Here is a 14,230-nt window from a genome sequence, read left to right as displayed (position 1 = left end):
AGATGTGGTGAGTGAGTGTGTGCGATCTGATGTGTGATTGTGTGTGTGATCTGATGTTTGATAGTGTGTGTGATCTGATGTAAGTGTGTGTATGGGTATGAGTATGTGTGTGTGCGATCTCATGTGTGTCAGTGTGTCGGCCAGAAGCAGGGGAGGACCGGGTTGAGCATACCTGCTGATTATTATTAACAGCATGTATGTAAGTACTTGAATAAGAATACAGTAATTAACCAAGGCCAACATGGGTTTGTAGCATACAAGTCATACCAGACTAATCTAATTTCCTTTTATGATGCAATCACTGACTGGGTTGATCAGGGAAATGCAGTAGATATAGTAGATCTCGACTTCAGCAAAGCATTTGATAAAGTCATACTATCCTTATTGAAAAAATGACCAAGTATAGGATTGATAAAGCTGGGGTCACACTAAACGACAGCGACAACGACGTCGCTGTTACGCCACCATTTTCTGTGACGTAGCAGCGACCTTGTAAGTCGCTGTTATGATCGCTGCTTAGCTGTCAAACAGCAGCCGAAGCAGCGATCATAACGACAATGCTGCAACATGTGCAGAGAGCAGGGAGCCGCGCACACTGAGCGCTGGCTCCCTGCTCTCGTAGCTACAGTACACATCGGGTTAATCACACGATGTGTCCTGCAGCTACATGTGCAGAGAGCAGGGAGCCGCGCACACTGCTTAGCGCTGGCTCCCTACTCTCCTAGCTACAGTACACATCGGGTTAATTACACGATGTGTACTGCAGCTACATGTGCAGAGAGCAGGAGCCGGCACTGGCACCGTGAGAGCGGCGGAGGCTGGTAACGAAGGTAAATATCGGGTAACCACCTTGGTTACCCGATGTTCATCTTGGTTACAGTTTACTGCAGCTGCCAGATGCCGGCTCCTGCTCCCTGCTCGCTTCATTTCGTCGCTCTCTCGCTGTCACAAACAGCGATCTGTGCGTCACAGCGGGAGAGCAACAACCAAAAAATGAAGCTGGACATTCAGCAACGAGCGGCGACCTCACAGCAGGGGCCAGCTCGTTGCTGGATGTCACACACAGCGACAGCGACGGGACATCGCTGCAATGTCACAGAAAATGGTGACGTAGCAGCAACGTCGTTGTCGTCGCTGTGTGTGACACCACCTTTAGGCTGCAGTTAGGTGGATTGGCTTAGTGATGTGCTCAAAGAGTGGCAATGAATGGTTGCAAATCCAATTAGAAGAATATTTCAAGTGGGATACCACAAGAATCTATCTTGGCCCCAGTGTTGTTTAACATTTTTATAAATGATCTAGATAAGGGAATTGTAGGTAAACTAATCACATTTGCAGACAATGCAGAGCTTGGAGGTATAGCTAACACTAGATAAGACAGAAAGAATTCAGAATGATTTAGATAAGCTGGAACAATGGCCAGAGACTAAAGGTACCCTCACACTAAACAACTTACCAGCGATCCCAACAAGGATAGGGATCGCTGGTAAGTTGCTAGGAGGTTGCTGGTGAGATGTCACACTGCGACGCTCCAGCGATCCCACCAGCAACCTGACCTGGCAGGGATCGCTGGAGCGTCACTACACGAGTTGCTGGTGAGCTCACCAGCAACCAGTGACAAGCCCCCAGCGCCGCGTGGAAGATGCTGCGCTTGGTAACTAAGGTAAATATCGGGTAACCAACCCGATATTTACCTTGGTTACCACCGCACGGAGCTACACGTGCAGAGAGCAGGGAGCAGCGCACACTGAGCACTGGCTCCTTGCTCTCCTAGCTACAGCACACATCGGGTTAATTACCCGATGTGTGCTGCAGCTAAATGTGCACAGAGCAGGGAGCAGCGCACAATGCTTAGCGCTGGCTCCTGGCTCTCCTAGTTACAGCACACATCGGGTTAATTACCCGATGTGTGCTGCAGCTAAATGTGCACAGAGCAGGGAGCAGCGCACAATGCTTAGCGCTGGCTCCTTGCTCTCCTAGTTACAGCACACATCGGGTTAATTAACCCGATGTGTCCTGCAGCTACATGTGCACAGAGCAGGGAGCAGCGCACACCGCTTAGCGCTGGCTCCTTGCTCTCCTAGTTACAGCACACATCGGGTTAATTAACCCGATGTGTGCTGCAGCTACATGTGCACAGAGCAGGAGCCGGCACTGACAGTGAGAGCGGAGGAGGCTGGTATCAAAGGTAAATATCGGGTAACCAAGGACAGGGCTTCTTGGTTACCCGATGTTTACATTGGTTACCAGCCTCCGCAGAAGCCGGCTCCTGCTGCCTGCACATTTAGTTGTTGCTGTCTCGCTGTCACACACAGCGATCTGTGCTTCACAGCAGGACAGCAACAACTAAAAAATGGCCCAGGACATTCAGCAACAACCAACGACCTCACAGCAGGGGCCAGGTTGTTGCTGGATGTCACACACAGCAACATCGCTAGCAACGTCACAAAAGTTGTTCGTTAGCAGCGATGTTGCTAGCGATGTTGCTTAGTGTGACGGGGCCTTAATAGACTGGTATGACTGGTATTTAACATGGAGAAATGCTAATTGTCAATGTCATCAACCTAGAACAGAGGTCCCCAACTCCAGTCCTCAAGGCCCAACAACAATGCAGGTTTTTGGGATTTCCTTAGTATTGCACAGGTGTTAGTGTAATTTCCTGCCCAGGTGCTGGTTCCAACAGCAGTGCAATGCAAAGGAAATCCTGAAACCATGCACTGTTGGTGGGCCTTGAGGACTGGAGTTGGGGAACCCTGACCTAGAAAACCAGTCATGGAGGAGCAATTTGCGCTTAGTGGGGGTCCTCTAGAAGGCAGAGGGGCACAATCCTGTAGAATATTTCAAAAGATGGCTGCCTTGGGCTATGTGCGCACGCTGCATCTTTTTTTTTACCACAAAGATGCAGCGTTTTTATCTTGTGGTAACCACAAAGATGCAGCGTTTTTATCTTTGTGGTGACCACAAAGATGCAGCATTTTATCTTTGTGGTGACTACAAAGAGCAGCATTTTTGACCTAAAAAAAATTCAGGAGTCCTCCACCTGTGAGCCACGAGATTAGCGCTAACGACGTCACCCAGGTGATGTGCGGTGACAGCAGGAGTCCTCCACCTGTCACCACAAACCACATGAGTGACGTCATGCGTGTATAAATGTATGCGTGTGCCTATACGTGTATGTGTCTATATGTGTATGTATATATGTATATACTGTATATTGTTAGGTTGACCTAACAGTCACAGCTGTTGCCAGCGATGTCCGAATACGGAGAGTGTACCGGTGACCCCCCCTCGGCTATTCCAGCTTAATGAAAACAGACAGACGCTGTTATACACATAAGACTGGAGATATGTGGCTCCAAAATTGAACTGTATTGTTTTTGTTTACATTACAAAGTAATACAAAGTTGATTAGGGCGTAACTATGCAACATACATATTCCTTAAAGGTGTGAATTACATATTCCCAGCAAAAGAAATTAACATAATGACTTATACTCCCATAACAGTCTATAACATTTCTTCTTCCCATAACAAGATGTTTGTCAGTCGTTTCTAAGTCAAAACATTCTGCGTTCTTGAGTTTGGTCTCAGTTTATTACGTAAATAAGTCTGGTTTGGTCTTGCCAGGTAGAATGAATTTCTATTATTTTTCTAAGCCAGTGAAAAAGGTTAACTCTTTCCTCACAATCCCCCCTATTGGCGTGAATGATGGACAGGGGGCCATCGAGAAGCTGTGGACTATAGAGCGAGCAGGCTAGCCTCCAGATACTTTCTGAGCCGCGGGTTGCCCAGGGAGGGAGTGTCGTCCACATCAATCACCCAGAGGACTGCCTGCATGCCTCTCGATAGGAGTCTCATCATGATACGCCAAGGCGATTTCTAGAGGAAAAAGTAGAGAAAAGAAAAAAGCATATTAGTGATTTCATACGGGTGCTGAATAATCATTGTATTTACATTGCTTCAAGCAGCGGGAAAACAAAGCCATTAGCAACTTGAACACTACATAAGCAACTAATAAACAGAGTAACACTTGGAACACTGATTGCAGTATCCCCATGAACCATCCTCCTATTCCCTTAAACCAGTTTGCAGGGTTGAACATTGAAAAGGTATTGCTCCACCAAGCATCTGAGCTTCTGAGTACCTCCTCATCATGTTTTTTCTCAGCTTTTGTATCTCAGTTAAACTGGCTTGGGCTTTTAAGGTTCCTTTTGGATCTATGTAGTGACAACAGCTGGGGCCTATTATTTGGCACATCCCCCCTTGGGCCGCAGTGAGGTAATCCAGTACCAAAGTATGTTGGTTGGTTACAATGATTAATTGTCTCTGTATGGCAATGGTACTATTTACTGCTTGGAGAACCTCAAAAATTTGATCATCAAGATAGTCGGTGCTGTCCACCAACTTATCATACATCTGCATTATCATGGGATAGATAAAAAGAGAACTGAAAAATTTGTTGACATGACTCATTTGAATCACATGGGGTCAGCCACTAGGCCTGTCTTTGTTGTCCGTCTCTCTCTTTACCAGTAGGTGGAGAGACATTTTCCCTGCCGGTATATCAGTGGTATTGCAGGTGCCATTTACTCCTACTGGTAGCCATTTGTAGGCATTGTAACCACAAACCCAGTAGGTTTGCGGTGGGAGATCCCAGATGGCAGAATGTTGTAATATGAGTCTATGTACTATATCTATAAAGGCTGATATGTTTCTGAGCATACACCATCCGGGAAGTTGGCCTAGGGGACTACAATACCCTGCAGACGGTTCACCACAGGTTTCTCGGCCAGGCACATATGGGTCAGAATCATTGCACCATTAATTTCCAGGTTGGGAGTAACAAGTATCATTTGTCCCTTCTGGAAACAATGAATTGTATACCCACCCATGGTCATGCAGATGTCTCTCTAACAGCAAGGGTTTAAATGCATCTGTACTGTCAGAGGTTCGCCCAAAACATATTTTGATTCCTTCTGTTGGAATCTTGCCCATAGTAGGTGTTTTTGTGTAATTACGGGGCACCCAGCTGCTTCCTTCAAAGGCTAAATATTGCTGGGTTCCGGGAAGGCCAGTTGTAAGGTTGCCTTGCTACCAGGGGAAATCTACCCACCCTACTATTGGTATGGGCACACTAGTGTTCCACAGTTTTTGATACTTGGTGTCATTGACTGATAGTCTATTGTAACAGCCTCACCATTGGAACACTTCATTTATTGGGACTGGTATGGCTAAGTATGGCATAGAAGAGGCTGTCACAGGTGCGTGTGTACATATCCAGCAGTCTATGATCTCAAGTTTTTCAGCTAACACTTCATGATGGGTCTCAAATGAATTCTGCCGTGGTGTAGAAGCCCTTATCAGCAGTATTAGGACTTCTTGAAGTGGCTGGCATGGACCCATGTTGATCTCCCTTCAAGTTTGACGGAGGTTGGAGTGGTCAGCTGGACAGGCAAAGGCCCTTCGAATCGTGGCTCAAGGGTCTTTCTCACGTGCTTCTTTAGGTAGACCCGGTCACCAGGCTTTAGAGCGTGGGTTCCTGGAACGGCAGCAGGATCAGGTAGAGAAGAGTAGACCCTTTGGTGGGTTTCAGTTAGTCTCTTCTGCAGAGAAACAACATAAGACGTTAGGCTATCACATTGCAGGTGTAACTCCTGCGGGAAGTAGCATCCTAATCTGGGTGCACTACCAAAGAGTATTTCAAAAGGTGAGAGCCTGTGCTTTCCCTGCGGGGTAGTCCTTATAGAGTAAAGAGCTATGGGGAGACATTCTGTCCATGGTCTACCAGTCTCCTCCACTGCCTTGGCTAGTTTGAGCTTTAGAGTTCCATTTAACCTTTCCACTTTCCCTGATGACTGTGGGTGGTAAGGCGTGTGTAAGGCTGACTGAATGCCTAACAGGGCACAGGTGTTCTGGAAAACTTGTCCAGTGAAATGAGTACCTCGGTCTGACTCTATGACTTCAGGGAGCCCAAACCGAGGCACCAGCTCACAGGCCAGTTTTTTTGCTGTAATTCGGGCCGTGGCTGAGCTTACAGGGTAGGCCTCTGGCCATCCTGAGAAGAGGTCTACACACACAAGTACAAACTCGTAGATACCATGTTTTGGCAACTGTATATAGTCTATTTGTACTCTTTGAAATGGGGCAAATGTATTTGGCATGTGTCTTTGCGGGGTTTTAGTTAGCTGGCCTAGATTGTGCTGTTGACAGATGTGACAAGCTTTTATTCTCTGGGAGGCGTATTGTCTGAAGCCGGGGGCTACCCAATAAGGTTGCATCTGGTTCATGATTGAGTTTGTGCTACCGTGTGTGGGGTAGTGGAGTACTTGGAAAATGGCAGGGAACCAACTGCATGGCAGGACGGAAAGTCCGTTTAGGCGCCAAATCCCCTCCACCTTTTCTGCCCCCTTGGCCCGCCATCCGGCCTTTTCTTCCTCAGAGGCGTTTTCTTGTGTCTCAGAGAGGTTCTGCATTTCTTCCTCCATCGTTGACACTGTTTCCGCCTCCTTCAAAGGGAGTAAGGCTGCTTGTTTTGCTGTTTGGTCGGCCAAGCGATTTCCCCTTGCCTCGGGTGTTTGAGCCTTGGTGTGGGCAGCAACCTTTATGATTGCTAGCTGCTTTGGTATCAAGGCTACTTCCATTAGTTTCTTCACTGAGGCTCCATGCCTGATGGGATTTCCTGTTGCTGTGAGGAATCCTCTAGTCTGCCAGATAGTGCCAGAATCGTGCACAATGCCGTATGCATAGGCTGAGTCTGTGTAGATGTTAGCTGTTCGTTCTTCCAGAAACTCAATTGCCCAGATGAGAGCAAGAAGTTCTGCTTCTTGAGCAGATATGCTTGGAGGTAGCGGTTGTTTGGCTAAGACTGCATATAGTGTTACTACCGCAAATCCGGTGTGGAACTTGCCTGTGTCATCGGCATATCTGCTTCCATCCACAAAAAGTTCAAAGTCTGGATTTGTAAGCGGTGTTGCCTGAATATTGTGCAGGGGCTTTGCCTCATGTTCAATGAGTTCCTGACAATCATGATCAAATAGTGCGCTGGTACGTTTGTCACTCTCTTCTTCTGTCCTCTCTTCTGTCCCCCCTTCTAAACTTGTGAAGATCAGCAGATCAGCAAGGTTTAGACTTGTAACTCGAGCAAATGAGATGTTTGGGGGTAGCAACAGCATGCACTGAAGTCTGACTTGTCTTGCCATGGAGAGGTGTTTCAACTGCACTTGATTGAGTGTAGCATGTATGTCATGGCTTGTAAGGATGGTAGTCGGGAAATCGAGTGAGATTTCAGATGCTTTTTGCAGAATGTATGAAACTGCTGTAACGGCACGGACACAGGTTGGTGCTGCTTTGGTGACGTTGTCAAGTTGAGAGGAGTAGTACCCAATTATGTGATGTTTGTCCGTCTTCTGGGTGAGTACTCCTACAGCAAATCCTTGAAGCTCTGCTACGAACAGATAGAAGGTGAGATCATAGTTTGGGAGTGCCAGAGCAGGTGCATCAATCACTAGTTCCTTAAGCTTTTGAAAGCTTTGTCGGGCTTCTTCTGTAAGAGAAAAAGGAACATTCTTCGTGCAGTCATACAGCGGTTGCATGAGTAGTGACGCATTGGGAATCCACTGTCTGCAGAATGAGATCAATCCTAAAAATCCTCTAAGTTGCTTGAGGATGTTGGGTATGCTTACTTTTCTGATAACTTCTTGTCTGTCCAGGCTGAGGTGTTTTTGTCCTGCAGAAAGGCAATGACCCAGGAAAGTGACCCTCGTTTTGCAGAATTGCAATTTATCTCTCCTTGCTTTGCATCCTACTTCTGCCAGAAAGGTAAGAAGGCTTATTGAAGCCGTTTTACATTCTTCTTCACTAGGGCAGCACAGTAGTAAATCAGCCACGTACTGGAGTAGAACACAGTGGTCTGGGGGCTGCCAGCTTTGAAGAACACTACCCATAGCCTGAGTATATAGCGTAGGAGAATGTTGCATTCCTTGAGGCAATCTTGTCCATGTATATTGGTTTAGCTTGTGCGTGAATGCAAAGAAATCTTGGCATGCTGGGTCCAGTGGTACTGAGAAAAAAGCATGAGCAAGGTCTATGGCTGTGTAATGGGTGGATGTAGCCGGCACTTGTGTGAGCAGTGTATGTGGATTTGGTACAACAGGGGTGAGGGGCTTCAGTATTGAGTTCACTGCCCTCAAATTATGTACCATCCGGGACGTGACTGGGTCACCTTTTTTCATTTGTTTCTTCTTGACAGGAAACAGCGGAGTGTTGTAAGGAGACTTAGTAGTTCTGAGGGCTCCCGACTTCAGCAGTTCTTTTATTTGGTAATCCAGGGCACATTCCTGTTGAGCATTGAGAGGGTATTGTTTCAGCTGCGGTGGTGTAATTCCAGGCTTGACTGAAACTTTTACGGGGGGCACGGGAAGTGTGCCGAGGTCAGTTTTTGATGTGGACCAGAGTTTTGCAGGAACTTGTAGAAGTATTGGATCCGTGTTTACTTCACGTGTAACATCAGATTCTGGTTGATCTTCTATCATCTGGAGGGTGCACAGGACTTCTTCTGGGATATCTTCTGGAATTTGCAGGATAGCAGATCCATCTTCATTATAGACTATCTGAGCTTGTAGTCTTGATAGTACATCTGCTCCCACTAAGGCATGTCCACCCTGGGGGGACACTAAGAATTTGGACACGAACATGTGTGGTCCCAGTTTCACCTTCAGTGGATGGGTTATTGGGATTATCTGGGCTTGTCCATCAAAACCGGATACTATAGTAGCTTCTGATGAGATGGATCCTTCAGGCACCAGGTTCCTGGGGGGTACGGAGCGTGAGGCTCCTGAGTCCACCAAAGCTCCTTTTTCCTTGTTGCCAATGTGAAGGGGAACGTGTATAAATGGACCTCTGGCATCCCTATCCCGTGCTGCCGCAAGTCAGGCAGTCTTCTCCTCCTGACTCTCGGGTTGGTTTTGAGTGTCCCTCCCTCGTTTTCTTTCTACAGTCTCTGATCACATGTCCTCTGATTCCACTGTAGCAGGTTGGTGCCTCCTTTCTTGTACCTTCTGGCTGACCGTCCACTGCCGCTATGACAACTTTCTTGTTGCTCCTTTTATCCTTTGCGTCAATTTTTAAGCCACTTGCTTTGTTGACTAGAAGATCTATGTCTTCCATGTTTCTCCATTCTGGGCAGCACGCTTTCAATCTTTCTGCCAGAGGTGCATGTATTCCATCCATGAAGGATCTTACCATCAGGCGACGTATTGCGGCTGCTTGTATGTCCAGCCCTTCATCTGCGAATGACTGCATCAATCTGTAGTAAAATGAGCTGACATTCTCCACAGGACCTTGATGCACTGGTCCCATTGTGCCCTTAGTTCTTTGTTCCTGGGCGCAAAAAAGATTGAGTCTTATCATGAAGTCTTGGCCCGATTCCACATTACGGGTATCGTCCGGAACATGTCCTGTCAGATGGCCAGTGAGTTTGGCATACAGTTCGGGAGACATTTTAACTCTACACAAACCTTCCATGTCCAACCAAGTGCTTCTGTAGGAGACCTGTATTTGGTTCAGGTAACGTGAAAAACTGACTGGGTTTCTAGTCGGGTCTGGAGCATTTTGCAGGAAAGCCATCTGCTCGGCTGGAGTCCAGGGTACGTAGTCATCATACGTACGAGTAACTGCATCTCTGGGAGCATCTGGGTTTTGTGGATTAACAGGTGGTCTTATCAGGACTCTTCTTTCCACTACGGGATAAAGAGACACTGGTGCTGTGGGTTCTAGCTTGTGCTGTGGGGCTCCACAGGCTAGGCATGTTTCACTCCAGTCCGGATTTTGTTGGCCACAGTTTGTGCAGGTCCATTCCGGGGATCCTGCTATTTTTGGAGTTGTTCCAGGAGTAGCTGACAGGTACGGAGGAGGCTGCTGATCCTTATTAGCCTTCTTCCCAGCTTCTTCCCATGTGTCTGATTCTTCATGGTATATCCAACCTTGATCGTGGGCTGTTTTTGCCATGTCAGAAAGAGTTCTGACCAGTTTAGTCCATGATTTATCTACTATCACTCCTGCTCTAGTATCTCTTATTGTGTTCCATTTGTTGGGGTCCAATTGATCCTTCCCCTTCAATCCAAATGTCTTAAAAACTTCCTTGGACTGACTGGCTGTTCTTATGCCATGATAACACGTAATGAGATGTTGCAGGGTGCATCCAGCTTTTCTGTCTTCTGATATTCCTTGCCCCATTCTTCATCTATCTTCTTCAGCTTTTAGACCCTTGAACATCCCTTGGACTAGACCTACCTATCCTGGAGATACTCAGAGACTAACACCTTATTTGTATTCCTACCTAAGGTGAGGTCTAGAACCACCTTTCCTGCAAGTACCCAGAGACTGACTCTTGATCTGTATTCCTACTGAAAGGTGGTGTCCTAACTGTTCAGAGGGGGCTGAGTATGTTGAATGGCGCTGGGTTACCCTTCTTATACCAAAGGTACACTCTATATCCGATAGCAATGGCAAACAGAGCTATTCCCACTAACACTAGGACAGTGAATATCACATCCATTGGACAGAGCAGGCACACGATTCCCTTTCAACACTCACTGATGTATGGGATCTATGACAACCAACAAGGACAACAGCACAGAAGCAAACCGCAAGAGAGCAGACACACGGAGACAAAGCACAGAGGGGCAGCACAACAAACAAGGCACAGAAAACATCTGCTGGCAAGGCTCTCTCAGAGTTCAGTAGAAACCCGCCAATAACCCAGTATCTACTCACAGTGTACCTCTTGCGCGTTGAGGGAATTGAACAGAGATGGGGAGCATGAAGAGAAGAATAAGGTTCAACTCTTACCTGGCCAGGTGTTTCTGGTCCCCACGTCTGGTCACCTCCTCCTCGGCTTGGCAAGACAGTTCACTGCGTCCTGGGATTAACACGGGTCCCTGCTTTTCGGGCGCCAGATAATGTTAGGTTGACCTAACAGTCACAGCTGTTGCCAGCGATGTCCGAATGCGGAGAGTGTACCGGTGACCCCCCCGGCTATTCCAGCTCAATGAAAACAGGCAGACGCTGTTATACACATAAGACTGGAGATATGTGGCTCCGAAACTGAACTGTATTGTTTTTGTTTACATTACAAAGTTATACAAAGTTGATTAGGGCGTAAATATGCAACATACATATTCATTAAAGGCGTGAATTACATATTCCCAGCAAAAGAAATTAACATAATGACTTATACTCCCATAACAGTCTATAACATTTCTTCTTCCCATAACAAGATGTTTGTCAGTCGTTTCTAAGTCAAAAAATTCTGCGTCCTTGAGTTTGGTCTCAGTTTATTACGTAAATAAGTCTGGTTTGGTCTTGCCAGGGAGAATGAATTTCTATTATTTTTCTAAGCCAGTGAAAAAGGTTAACTCTTTCCTCACAACCCCCCCCTATCACACGTCCTCATTCAAAGAGTTTTCTTTATTTTCATAACTCTAAAAATTGTAGATTCACATTTAAAGCATCAGACAGGGAAAGAGACAGAGACAGATGGGGAAAGAGACAGCCTTGGAATGAGACAGACCTAGAAATAGACAGACTGGAAACAAGACAGACCTGGACCGAGATAGACCTGGAACGAGACAGACCTGGATCGAGACAGACCTGGAACGAGACAGACCTGGAACGAGACAGGCAGGGAAAGAGACAGGCAGGGAAAGAGACTGACAGACACAGAGATAGAGAGAGACAGACAGACACAAAGATAGAGAGACAGACGCAGAGATAGAGACAGAAAGACACAGAGATAGAAAGAGACAGACAGAGAGATTGATACAGAGACAGACAAAGAGATAGACACGGACAGACAGACAGACATGGCTAGAGACAGAGACATACATGGATAGAGACAGACACAGACAGACAGAGACAAACTCACAGAGACAAACTCATAGAGACAGACACACAAAGACACACAGAGACACACACAGAGACAGACACAGACAGACACACAGACAGAGACAGACAGCAGAGACAAACAGACAGAGACAGACAAAGACAGACAGAGACAGACAGAGACAAAGAGGCAGAGACTGGGGGTGATACAGAGAGACAGTTACTATCCTGGGCAATGCCTGGGTACCCGGGTAGTACAGCTAGTATATATATATATGTATATATATTGTGAGACTGTGACCGGGGTTATCTATGACGACCGGTATGTCTCGCCCCGGTTGTGCTCACTCCATGATAGAAAGTAACTCCACTTCAGGGTTAATGCTGTTTCCCTACAGGCTGAAGGAAGGGTTAAAAGGAAACAGGAACAAGGGCGGGTGTGCCGGGTGTGAGGGAGTGAACACAACTCCCTGAGTTCTCTGCCGGAGAGGCACATGTGTACTGTTGTGGACTTTTGTTTGGATATTAAACCGTGTGCTGTGACCCTTGGTGCCTGGATCCCGTGTCTTCTGCTGCGCAGCCGACCACGCTACCTCACATATGGTGGAGAATGCGGGCATGCCAGCCCGGTGAGGTGTAGCTTCCATTTCTGGTGACCCGGTAGCACATGTCCTGGATTCAAGCGGCTATACTACAGCCCAAACCCGGCGATGCCATGGAGGAAATACTAAAGCAGCAGCAACAGATCAATGCACACCTGCTCCGGTCGTTGGATCATCAGCAGCAATCCTTGAAATTGCAGGAACAAAGGCACCAAGAACAGATGGTTCTCCTGGCCAAGTCGATCCGTGCCGGACCGGCAGCAACAACCCCGGGACCGGGTGACAACGGCAGCGTCCGGAAAGCGGTGAGACAAGCGTTGCAAAAGATGACCCCGGGGGATGATGTGGAAGCGTTCCTGGCGGTGTTTCAGCGGGTGGCCGAGCGGGAAAAGCTGCCGACCCCCCAGTGGGCTGAGGTATTGTCGCCCTATCTGACGGGGGAGCCCCAAAAAGCGTACCTGGACCTCTGTACCGAGGACGCCATAGAATATGCGACTTTGAAAGCCGAAATACTTGCTCGGTTGGGGGTGAATACCTATGTACGGGCTCAGCGGGTAAATCAGTGATTCTATGAGGAAGCCAAACCCGTACGCTCCCAGGCCTATGACTTGTTGCATCTCGTAAAAAAGTGGTTGCAGCCTGACACGCTGAGCCCTGCGCAAATGGTGGAAAGGGTAGTAGTGGATCGTTTTGTGCGCACTTTACCCGTCACCATTCAACGGTGGGTAGGACAGGGCGACCCGAGTACCCTGGACCAATTAGTGTCCCTGGTAGAGCGGCATGTGGCTACGCAGGACTTGATACGGGACACTGAGACTTTGCGTACCGCCCGTCGGTCCGGCCCCTCCAAGCTTAGGGCCAAGGACCCACCGCTGACACCGGTGCAGGAGTCCGCTACCGTCCCGTCTGAGGCCGCGCCCGTCGTCCCTGAGGTCCGGAAGGTTCTGTACCCTAAACGACAACTCGTCAAGGGGGTTTCCTTCCCTATTAGATGTTGGCGGTGAAAGCGGGTGGGACATATGGAAGCCCAGTGTCCACTCACAACGGAGCCCATGGATTGTGGGGTTACCCGGCGGGGTTCAATGTATGCTCAGGTGGTGTGTACCGCTGACCTGGTCTCCCCAGAGACTGAGCCCCACTTGTGCCAAATACAGGTGAATGGATGTCCGGTTACAGGCTTGTTGGATTCCGGAAGCTTAGTGACCCTTGTGCGATCAACCTTGAGGGCTAAAGTAAAGGCCACAGGACGTACCGTGGGGGTGGTTTGCATACATGGGGACCGCCGAGACTATCCCACGGGGATTGTCACCATCACAGCACCTTGCGGTCAAGTGCAACATGAGGTGGGACTTATTAACACTCTTCCCTATGACGTGATCCTAGGAAGGGATCTGCCCTATTTTTGGACTTTATGGAAGGGACCTCCTAAGTCCCCTCGGATATTGGTCAGTCCGGGACCTGAGCCCTACAATCCTGAATCCGGGACGCCTGCCGTAGGGGTCCCCATGATAGGGACAGAATGTGAACCCGATAGGTCGCCCCTAGAGGTATTGGCAGGAGAGGCTGAGACGGTCGAGCCCATCCCGAAGTTGGAGGCGTCCCCGGATACGTTTTGGACAGCCCAGCTCCAGGACGCTACATTAATACATGCCCGGAGTCGGGTGACAGTAGTTGACGGGGTGGCACAGCTGCCCGGTGCCCAGGTAAGGTACCCCCATTTCGCTCTTAAGCAGGATTTGCTCTACCGGG

The sequence above is a fragment of the Anomaloglossus baeobatrachus genome, chromosome 6 (assembly GCF_048569485.1).
Source record: "Anomaloglossus baeobatrachus isolate aAnoBae1 chromosome 6, aAnoBae1.hap1, whole genome shotgun sequence".
NCBI lineage: Eukaryota > Metazoa > Chordata > Amphibia > Anura > Aromobatidae > Anomaloglossus > Anomaloglossus baeobatrachus.
Note: the sequence above shows the minus strand (reverse complement) of the source record.